General features: G+C 40.6%; 1 non-coding gene across 1 annotated transcript; it reads left to right on the forward strand.

The window, feature by feature from the left end:
- Positions 1-11,554: 11,554 nt before the first annotated feature.
- LOC141683839 (small nucleolar RNA R71) lies at positions 11,555-11,661 on the forward strand. The gene has a single exon (XR_012560462.1). It is a non-coding gene; the product is annotated as a small nucleolar RNA R71 (small nucleolar RNA).
- The last annotated feature ends 203 nt before the right edge of the window (positions 11,662-11,864 follow it).

Here is an 11,864-nt window from a genome sequence, read left to right on the forward strand (position 1 = left end):
TAGATGATATTATATTTGGCTCTACAGATGAAAAACTTTGTAAAAAGTTTGCCAAATTGATGCAAAGTAAGTATAAAATGAGCATGATGGGAGAACTAACTTACTTTCTTGGTTTACAAGTTAAGCAAGTTAGTGATGGAATATTCATTAGTCAAACTAAATATATTTATGATCTTCTAAAGAAGTTTGATCTAATGAATTGCACATCTGCAAAAACTCCCATGGCCACTACAACTAAACTTGAATTAAACACTACTGAAAAGTCTGTGGATATTTCAAGTTATAGGGGCATGGTTGGCTCACTTCTTTACTTAACTGCTAATAGGCCATATATAATGTTTGCTACTTGTCTTTGTGCTAGATTTCAGGTTGATCCTAGAGAATCTCACTTAGTAGCTATAAAGAGAATCTTAAGATATCTCAAGGGAACACCAAAACTTGGCATTTGGTACCCTAGAGATTCTGATTTTGATCTAACTGGTTATTCAAATGCAGATTATGCAGGTTGTAAAATAGACAGAAAAAGTATAACAGGAACCTGCCAATTTCTAGGGAACAAGCTTGTGTCCTAGTTCAGAAAAAAGCAAAATTCAGTCTCTACTTATATAGCTGAAGCTGAATATATTGATGCTGGTAGTTGTTGTGCACAGATTTTATGGATGAAAAACCAATTGTTGGACTATGGTCTACAAGTGGACAGAATTCCCATTTTTTGTGATAAAACAAGTGCAATTGTCATCACTGAAAATCCAGTACAACATTCAAGAACAAAGCACATAGACATCAAGTACCACTTTATTTGGGAACATGTGATGAATGGTACTGTGGAACTTCATTTTGTTCCAAGTGAGAAGCAGCTTGCAGATATCTTTACCAAGCCACTTGATGAATCCACCTTTTCAAGGTTGGTAAGTGAATTAGGTATGCTTAATTATTCTTGAATCATTTTAGATATTTTTGCAATTTATGATGCAGTTATAAACTTAATTGATTTTTCTGCTTTATAAACTTAATTGATTTTTCTGCTTTGGATGAAATTTTGGCTAAGTCAAAATTTACATCCCGACGGATGATCATTATCCATCGAGTTTGATCATCCGTCGGAATAATATTTATTAATGAAAATCAATTACTTTTCTGGATTATTTTATAACCCAACGGATAATTGTTTTATTCTCATCCGTCGAATTGTCTCAATCTTAGCCGTTAAAACTCTGAACATTATCCATCGGGTATACTTATAGTTTGTAAGTATAACACGACAGTAATTGATAGAATTTTGACAGTTTATTTATTTTGAACGGCTATTTCTGGCTATTTTGATTGGTTACTTTAATTCACTTTATTATTTTTGACAGTTTATTTCTGAGATAGTATAAAAGCATAATTCATTTTTATTCTATTCCTTTTTCATTCTCAAATCAATTTCTCTAACTTCTTTCTTCTCCAAAGCAAATACTTTCTCTGCAAAATTTCAATACTTTAACAATGGCACTAGTAGTTAAAATCATGTCCCAGTCTGGATTCATCTATGAAAAGAACAACTTTGTAGCTCTTGTGAACAAGGAGATTCCACAATCTAGAGATTTTCACAAAATGATGGACTTTGTGAAGAGCTGTAAACTCAGTTACACTATGCTGGAATCACCCACAATCTACTGTGAAGTTGTGGAGGAGATATGGACAACTGCTGTGTACCAATCTTCTAACAAGACCATAACTTTTACTCTTAAAGGTAAGCAGTTCTGCATTAATAGTGACAATTTCAAAGCATGCTTTAAAATTCCAAATAACACTACTACTGTTCCACACACTGATGATAATTGAGTTACCATGCTAAATTCTATGGGCTATGCACTTTCTACTTCTAAGTTAAGTGAGATTAGGAGGCTAGGTCTTAGAAAGGAATGGAGTTATCTATGTGATGTGGTAACTAAGGTATTTTCTGGTAAAGTGAGTAATTTTGATTCTGTTAACATTGCCATGCTTAACATGCTTTATATGCTAGTTACTGATAAGTACTTTAACTTCAGTGACATGATCATGTTTGAGTTAGGTTATAAGTTAGAGGAACTTAATAAAAGAGGTAAAAGTGTCTATTATGCTAGATTCTTTATGATGCTGGCTAACCATCTTATTGAGAATATTGTTGTTGAGAATCCAACCAACAAACTGAATTGTTGGGTTCAGAAAAGGAGAATCATTACAGATCTTAACAAAGCAAATCACCACAAAGAGGTGCCCCTCTTCTACTTTCCAATCATGGAGGGCCCTCAGGTAAGTGAGTTAAGCACCACTGTCTCTACGCTTCCAACCTCATAAATTTCTTTGCCTTCAAGTGTGGCTATGGCATTTGTATTAATGACCCAACAGATGCCTACCCAAGCTACCAAATCAACAACTTCAAAATCCATAGCAAAGAAAGCCCCATTTGGTTTCTTTCAAAAGAATCCAGTTACAAAAACTACCAAACACAAAGAGGGGAGTGTGAAGGAGAGTGAGTCAGGTGAGGGATGGGGTGAAAGTCAAAGAAACCCTAAGGATAAGGCTGGTGAGATTAGTGTACCCAAGCCTAGCTACATGTTAGGGCGAAATCACGCACTAATATTCACGCAAGTATACGCGTTCGTAAGTAATATAGAATACTTTCTAGTTCATTCCCTCAGAGACTCAGACTAAGTTATTGTCTAATTAAACTCACTCACCAATGTATGATTACTTCTCAATGTTAAGATAATAACACTTAAAATTGTTGATTAAATATTAACTATAATTAACTACTTAATTAACCACTTAACTAACACTTCAATTTATCAATAATAAAACACTCATGAGATCACAACTTCATTATTACTTCCTTCTATAGCCATTGTTATTACCTTTAGCATGTGACAGTGATGACATTAATCGAACAACACAAAACTGATAAAAGCCAACTTTCATTGTACTAATACCATTCTACCAAACATCCACAATTAAGATAGAAGTTGAATAGTCATCAATCATGTTGAGTTCCTATATGTCTACAGAAATTGACAACACAACGATTTAAGCACAAGTTATTCCTTTTGATTACATAGGGCAAATAAAACTGTTAGAATTACCCACTAATCATGCACAACGTACATGAACCTATGCTAGCATGGCAAGTTCTAAATCTCAAGATCCACCGTCGCTTCACAAGAGATTAACACCCTATCTTATATGTTCGCGACGCACATAAGACGAATACGCACAACCAATACTAGATATCATGCAATCATCACACACTAAAGTATTAAACAATTAACTAAAGAATTCCATAATAAATCCGTTGCAACCCCATGATCACGATTAGCCCATAATAGAACTTATCGCCATCATGGGTTCATAAGAAATCATGATAAACAACACAAGAAAATAATAACTAAACTAATTATATTAAAACAGAGTACGTCACAAGAGTAAATAAGTCAAAGCAAGAAAACTAGCATCCAACGTTACAACGAAACAAGAATCACAAGAATATATGCTTCCTCTTCGTTGCGGTGTGCTAAATCGGTCTTCTTCCTTATCTCCTTTGCTTCTTGCGCAAAAACACAATCTAAAACATAATCTCCTTCTTTTTTTCTATGAAAACGTCTCAAATCTACTTATATAATAGTCCCATAAAACTCAGATTACATAGAAGTTGGAAGCCAAACAGAAGTAGAAGTCTAAAATAATTCATCTTTTTCCCCGACCCTGCGCGGCCGCTCAGCATTTCTGCGCGGGCGCGCAAGGCTGCTGCGCGGCCGCTCACCATTGCTGCGCGGGCGCGCAGGACCCTACTGGAAAAATTCCAGGTTTGCTCCGTTTCTTCGCCGTAATCTGCCCGTTCTTTTCCTCTCTCAATGGTGAACACATGCCAAGGCTTATTCTTGATGATTCCTCCTCCGAAATGCAACTAATATCCTGAAATGCATAAACACTAGAAAAACGCATCAAATACACAAAATACTTGATTTCAAGACACCAATTTAAGCCATTTTAAGACATTCTAAGTGGTATAAAATGCCACTTATCACACCCCCAAACTTAAATCGATGCTTGTCCTCAAGCATTACAGACTCAAAACAAATAAAAATACGCATGAATGCAATCTATATGAAAATGCAACGATCCCCCTTACTACAATTAACCAACCAAATTGTCACATCTCAACGAATGCAGTTAGACACTAAAGATCAATAAACTCATGCAAACGGACATACAGCCAGAAACATGGTGTGTGCAAATGCTTAACATATATGCTTCGGAACTAGACCAATTACTTATGACTAGACTATCCTCAAGGCAATCCTACGATTATACAAAGAATAAAAATTCTAGGCACAAAGTGATATACAACACTGCAAGAACTTTGGAGCCTACTACGGAATCGTGCTTTTTATTTACAACTCAAATGCTTATTTGACCGTGCAATGAGTGAGGTCCACAAAAGACTTATACAATGGTATCCATGTAACGAGCGTTAGGTTAGCGGATCCCAGACTCTAAAAGCCTTAGGTCACTAGGCACAAGTCCCCTAAGAACTTAATAACTCGAATACCAAAGAGCCCACTCTTGATCAATTATGCAAATTTTTTTTTTCTTTCTGAGCAAGTGCGTTTCGCTCCATCTTGCTCAACCCTAGACTACTCGCATAACATGCAAGCCGGCTACTAGCCATTTGACGCCTAGCCACAACTAGCAACAAATTCCATTTTTACTCCATTTTTTTTTCTTTTTTTTTCATGCCTTTACCACTAAGAACCTATTATCAAATTCTAAGCATAATAAATAGATTATCCTCGAAAATAATCAGATCATAACAACAATCTAGCCCTTAAGCATTCTCTAAGACTTAGTGAAAATACAAGTGCTTCTAGCATGCATATCAACCTACACAACTTAATATCACTTTAATGCTATCACTACACTCGCATCAATATCACAATTCAGTCGATAAATCATTGCAAAAGGGATCATGGTATATGCATGAGCTATATGATATGACAAACAAATAAAGCTATATAAAAAAACTATATGGCAAAAATTATGCAACTATATGAACTAACTATCATGAATATGCAGCTATATGACACACACAAAATATTCCTTAACTACCACCCCCAAACTTAAAATCTTCACTGTCCCCAGTGAAGGTAGTAGAAAGGAACACAGGGTATACCTACTCGGAGGCATCATCATCATCACCCTCAGTGGGTGGAGTATCAGGCGGCGGGTATGCAGAGTCCTCACCAAAAACTGGCCACTGGATATCAGCTCCAAGGCCTCGAAAAGCAGTCCCTAACGCAAGGGTGAGCTCCTGAGCAAACCTGCTCTGCGTCTCATACATGGCATCCATCCGCCGTGAAAGCCTCCTATACTGGGCATCACCCATCCCAGCACCCTCCTGAGCTCTCGAAGAACCAGCCTCACCACGCCCTGGCCTAGCCATAGTAGCACCTCGTGCTGGACATCCTCCTGGAAGACGATAACCCAGCCCATGCTCCTCAGGCTCACCACTGGTCCACTCCTGCATCCCATTCAGAGTGCCAGAATCTATCGGAGCTGCTGGCAACTGCAACTGCTCATGAGCCGGCCAGTTCACTCCTACTGCTCGGCATAGTTTCGTAACCGTGGATGCATAAGGGATGTTCATATGCTTTGCTCCCCTAAAAAACTTCAGAATTCCTTGGTAGATAAACTCACCAAGGTCCACATAGTATTCCTCATTCAGAATTCCCCACAACAACTGTGCTCTCTCAACTGTGACCTCGTGTGCATGTGAAGAAGGCAAAATATTAGCACATATAAATGCATTCCATGCACGGGCATACCTGTTCATGGCGATCGCCGGAAAGTGACGATACTCATTATTGGCTAGACTGCGGTTCCAAACTGTGCCCGGTCGACAGAGAGTCGCACAAATCAAATCCAAGTCAAAATCCTCAGCAGTCTTTTCATTCTAGTTCTCCTCCTCGGGCTTTCTCTCTCGCTGTCCAATCACACGGCGAATCGCCGCAGGATGATAATCAACCGTCAGCCCACGAACTACAGAAAACCCATTCTTTTCAGCCTTCGCGTTCGCGTAGAACTCGTGAACAACACTCATCGGTACTGCTTCGGGTGACTCACAAAAAGCTATCCACCCCTTCTCTGCAATCATGGGCAACAACTCACGATCCCTCCCTGATGGTAAAAACCCCCTCTCCTTCAGAATCGGCTTCCCCAACAGCCTAGTGTACTCCTCCTCCGCGGCTCTGTCAGTTAACCGAGGCCTTGCAGCAGTACCCCTTGATGAATCAGCAGTAGGAACTGTGCTGCTGCTGTCAATAGTGCGTGCTCTCTTGGGTGCCATTGATTTGTGAATAAAAGTGTGTAAGAACTGATTTTTGATGTTTATGAGAGGGTTTAAGTGTAGGAAGTTTGTGGGAGATATGTGGGATAGGTGTATGTATATATAGGGTGTGGAGTAGGTTAAATTAGATTAGGAGTGGGGTTGAGGGATAAAATCATGGGGTAATGGGAAAAGAATTCGTGGGTTTATGGGCTGTGATGGGTTTTTGTGTTTTTGTTTTTTTTTTTTCTGAACTGTAAAAATTTTTTCTGGAACTCGACCCCTGTGCGGCCGCTCAGCATTTCTGCGCGGGCGCGCAGAGGGTCTCTGGAAAAAAAAATTTCAGCCCCTGTTTTCTGATTTTTTTGTGTTTTTGGATAGGTTATTAACTTCTAAGGGTTCCTGTAACAACAATTCATGGGTTGCCTCCCACGCAGCGCTTCTTTTTCGTCATTAGCTTGACGTTCCGTACCTTTCTCAAGTAGTCAACAAAATGGCACTAACCACCTCTCGGTTTGCCATGCCCCCATAGTAGTGCTTTAACCGCTGACCGTTAACCTTGAATGCTTGGTCCGAATCCTTCTCAAAAATTTCCACCGCTCCATGTGGAAACACAGTTTTGACAATAAAAGGTCCAGACCACCTTGATTTTAACTTCCCAGGAAAAAGTCGGAGCCGAGAGTTGAATAACAGAACTTGTTGCCCTGGCATAAATAACTTAGGATATAGCTTCCTATCGTGCCACCTCTTCACCTTTTCCTTATACATTTTGTTATTCTCGTACGCTTGAAGTCGAAATTTATCAAGTTCATTAAGCTGAAGCATTCTTTTCTTACCAGCTGCATCTAAATCCAGGTTCAATTTCTTCAATGCCCAGTAGGCCTTATGCTCAAGCTCCGCCGGTAGATGACATCCCTTACCGTACACCAACTGAAACGGTGACATCCCAAGTGGAGTTTTGAATGCTGTTCTGTAAGCCCAAACAGCTTCATCGAGCTTTAAAGACCAATCCTTCCTTGACGGACAAACAACCTTCTCCAGAATGCGCTTTATCTCTCTGTTAGACACTTCCGCTTGACCATTTGTTTGCGGATGATAGGTAGTAGCTACTCGATGATTCACATTATAACGCTGCATCATAGAAGTGAACTTACGGTTGCAAAAATGCGATCCTTCATCACTTATGATTACCCGAGGTGTTCCAAACCTTGTGAAAATTTGCTTATGAAGAAAATTTAGCACTGCCTTTGCATCATTTGTCGGTAAAGCTTTAACTTCGACCCATTTTGAGACATAATCGACTGCCAGCAAGATGTACTGATTATTGCAAGACGAGATAAAAGGCCCCATGAAATCGATTCCCCACACATCAAAGACCTCGACTTCAAGCATCACATTTAATGGCATCTCATCCTTCCTTGACAAATTTCCCACTCTTTGGCAACGATCACACCTTAAAACAAACTGATGAGCATCCTTGAACAAAGTAGGCCAGAAAAAACCTGCTTGCAGAATACGAGCTGCCGTCTTCACACCTCCATAGTGTCCACCATAAACCGTGGAATGGCAGTCTCGTAATATCCCCTCCGTCTCACAGAACGGGATACATCTCCTGATGATCTGGTCAGCTCCCTGTCTAAATAAATATGGTTCATCCCACATATACCACTTTACCTCATGCAGAAACTTCTTCTTTTGAGCGGATGTCAAATTAAGCGGCATTATATTGCTGACAAGATAGTTTACAATATCTGCAAACCATGGTTCTTCCTCCTGAATTGCAAACAACTGCTCATCCAGAAAAGATTCATTGATTAACGTCCTATCTTGTGAAGTAGAATCGGGATTCTCCAACCTAGAGAGATGGTCAGCTACTTGATTCTCGGTACCTTTTCTATCTTTGATATCTAACTCAAATTCCTGAAGTAAAAGCACCCAACGAATGAGTCTCGGCTTCGAATCCTTCTTAGAAACCAGATAGCGAAGAGCTGCATGATCAGTGAATACTGTTACTTTCGTACCAAGCAGATAAGATCGAAATTTCTCAAAGCCAAAGACTATAGCCAAAAGCTCCTTCTCAGTAGTGGTGTAGTTCAATTGGGCCCCATTTAAAGTCTTACTCGCATAGTAGACCACATGGAAGAGATTTTTCTTGCGCTATCCCAGAACTGCACCTACCGCATAGTCACTCGCATCACACATCATCTCAAACGGTTCTGTCCAATCTGGTGCTGTAATAACTGGTGCCGTGATCAAACTCTCCTTGAGAGTCTTGAATGCTGCCAAACATTCATCATCAAATTTGAAAAGCACATCTTTTTCAAGCAAATTGCACAACGGCTTAGATATCTTTGAAAAGTCCTTGATGAATCGCCGATAAAAACCCGCATGACCGAGAAAACTACGGATTCCTTTCACCGAATTAGGTGGGGGAAGATTTTCAATGACTCCCACCTTGGCCTTGTCCACCTCCAGACCTTTGCTAGAAACCTTATGCCCAAGGATAATGCCTTCACGCACCATAAAATGACATTTCTCCCAATTAAGCACCAAATTAGTTTCCACGCATCTTTTGAGTACGGCGCGCAGATTATTCAAACATTCCTCATATGAGTGTCCAAAGACGGAGAAGTCATCCATGAACACTTCGACGTTATTTCCAATCATGTCAGAGAATATAGCCATCATACATCTCTGAAAGGTGGCCGGGGCACCACATAACCCAAACGAAACTCTACGAAAAGCAAATGTGCCAAATGGACAAGTGAAGGTAGTCTTTTCCTGATCCTCTGGTGCAATACAAATCTGATTATACCCGGAATAACCATCCAGAAGACAAAAATACTCATGTCCCGCCAATCTGTCAAGCATTTGATCAATGAATGGGAGAGGGAAGTGATCCTTCCTTGTGGCTTTGTTCAATTTTCTATAATCCATGCATACTCTCCATCCTGTAACTGTTCGAGTAGGGATGAGCTCATTCTTTTCATTTGCGACCACAGTGATACCTCCTTTCTTAGGTACACATTGCACGGGGCTCACCCACGAGCTGTCAGATATAGGATAAATGATGCCTGCATCTAGCCATTTCAGAATTTCTTTCTTCACCACCTCCTTCATGATCGGGTTCAGTCTTCGCTGCTGTTCCACAGTTGGCTTACTACCTTCCTCTAACAGAATTTTATACATACAATATGAAGGACTTATCCCCTTGATGTCTGCTATGGTCCATCCTATAGCCGATTTGAATTCTCTCAAAATCCTTAAGAGCTTGTCTTCCTCACTACCTGAAAGGTCAGCTGAAATAATAACAGGTAACGTAGATGAATCACCTAAAAAAGCATACCTCAAGTGTTCAGGTAATGGTTTGAGCTCCAAGGTAGGTGCTTCCCCTATTGATGGTTTGAGCTTCCCTTCAGCATTCTTAAGGTCAGAAGTACCAAGAGATTCAAATGGTATGTCGAGCTTTCGCTTCCATGGAGAAGCGTTTAGATATTGTAATTGCTCGTTGCTATCTTCATCATCGCTGTCAAAATCCCCCACTAAGGCCTTTTCCAATGCATCAGACATTAGCATGTGCTCGAGTTCCGAAGTAACCGCAGAATCAATCACATCCACTTTTAAGCACTCCTCATCTTCTGTAGGGAATTTCATTGCCTTGAATACGTTGAAGGTCACATCCTGATCTTGGACCCGCATAGTAAGTTCCCCTTTTTGCACATCTATCAAGGTACGGCCAGTAGCCAAGAAAGGCCTCCCCAAGATTATGGGAATCTTCTTATCTTCCTCAAAATCCAGAATAACAAAATCAGCAGGAAAAAAGAGCTTATCCACCTTGACGAGCACATCCTCAACTATGCCCCTTGGTAAGTAATGGAACGGTCCGCCAATTGTAGCGACATGTATGTGGGTTTTGGATCAGGAAGATCCAGCTTTTTAAAGATCGACAACGGCATCAGATTAATGCTTGCTCCCAAATCACAAAGGCACTTGTCAAAAGTTAGATTGCCAATGGTGTAAGGAATGGTGAAGCTTCCTGGATCTTTCAGTTTTGGTGGTAACTTTTGCTGCAGAACAGCGCTGCATTCTTCCGTGAGAGCAACGGTTTCAAGGTCATCCAATTTCACCTTCCTTGAAAGAATAGTCTTCATAAACTTCACATAACTAGGCATTTGTTCCAGAGCCTCAGCGAAAGGTATATTGATGTGAAGTTTCTTGAACACCTCCAGAAACTTCCCGAACTGTCTATCCAGCTTTTGTTGCTGCAATCTCTTAGGAAAAGGTGGTGGAGGATAGAGCTGTTTCTCCCCTGTATTAGCCTCAAGCAGAGTGTGTTCAACAGTAGTCTTCCTTGGTTCTGCCACTTTCTCCTTTTGCTTAGATTCTTCATCTCTAACTTCAGCTTCGACTTCTTTTGCCTTTTCAGCATCAGATACTTTTCCAGACCTTAAGGTAATAGCCTTGACTTGCTCTTTAGCTTCCTTCCTTCCTGGTACTTCCGTGTCACTGGGAAGAGTGCCAGGTTGACGATTGAGCACTGCATTGGCTAATTGACCGATTTGATTTTCCAAGGTCTTGATAGAAACCGCCTGACTCTTGCACAACAGCTTAAGTTCCTCAAAATCAGCACTAGTAGGTGCAGCTGCACTTCCCTATTGAGGATATGATTGCCTTGTAGCATACTGCTGTGGTTGCTGGAATCCAGGTGGGTTAAACTGTTTACTCACTCCTTGCTGATATGGTGGCTGAATAGCATTCTGATTATTCCCCCAGCTGAAATTTGGATGATTTCTGTTGTTAGGATGATAGGTTGCTGGCACAGGCTGCTGTTGTCGCTGATAATTATTCACATACTGAACAGATTCGTTGACAAGAGAACACTGATCCGTAGCATGAGAACCTGCACAAAGCTCACAAACCATAGCTATTTGATTAACTCCATACGTAGCCAAAGAATCAACCTTCATTGATAGCGCTTGGAGCTGGGCTGCAATAGCGATGGCTGCATCAACTTCCAGAATACCTGCTACCTTGCCTGACGTCATCCTCTGAGTTGGGTTTTGATGCTCATTTGCAGCCATCGTCTCGATAAGATTATACGCCTCAGTATAGCTTTTAGCCCATAAGGCTCCTCCAGCTGCTGCATCGAGCATGGGCCGAGATTGGGCCCCCAAACCATTATAAAAACCAGTGATTACCATCCAATCCGGCATTCCATGATGTGGACATTTTCTCAACATTTCCTTGTAGCGTTCCCAAGCCTCGCACATAGATTCTGTAGGTTGCTGCGCAAATTGAGTAAGAGCACTCCTCATAGCAGCAGTCTTTGAAATTGGATAAAACTTCACCAGAAACTTTTGCGCAACATCTTGCCACGTAGTGATTGACCCAGCTGGTTCAGAATGTAACCAGTCTTTAGCTTTATCCCTCAGTGAGAATGGGAAAAGCCTCAACTTGATAGCCTCATCAGTCACGCCATTATACTTAAAAGTGCTGCAGATCTCGACAAAATTCCTTATGT

Source organism: Apium graveolens, chromosome 1, assembly GCF_009905375.1.
Source record: "Apium graveolens cultivar Ventura chromosome 1, ASM990537v1, whole genome shotgun sequence".
NCBI classification, from domain to species: Eukaryota; Viridiplantae; Streptophyta; class Magnoliopsida; order Apiales; family Apiaceae; genus Apium; species Apium graveolens.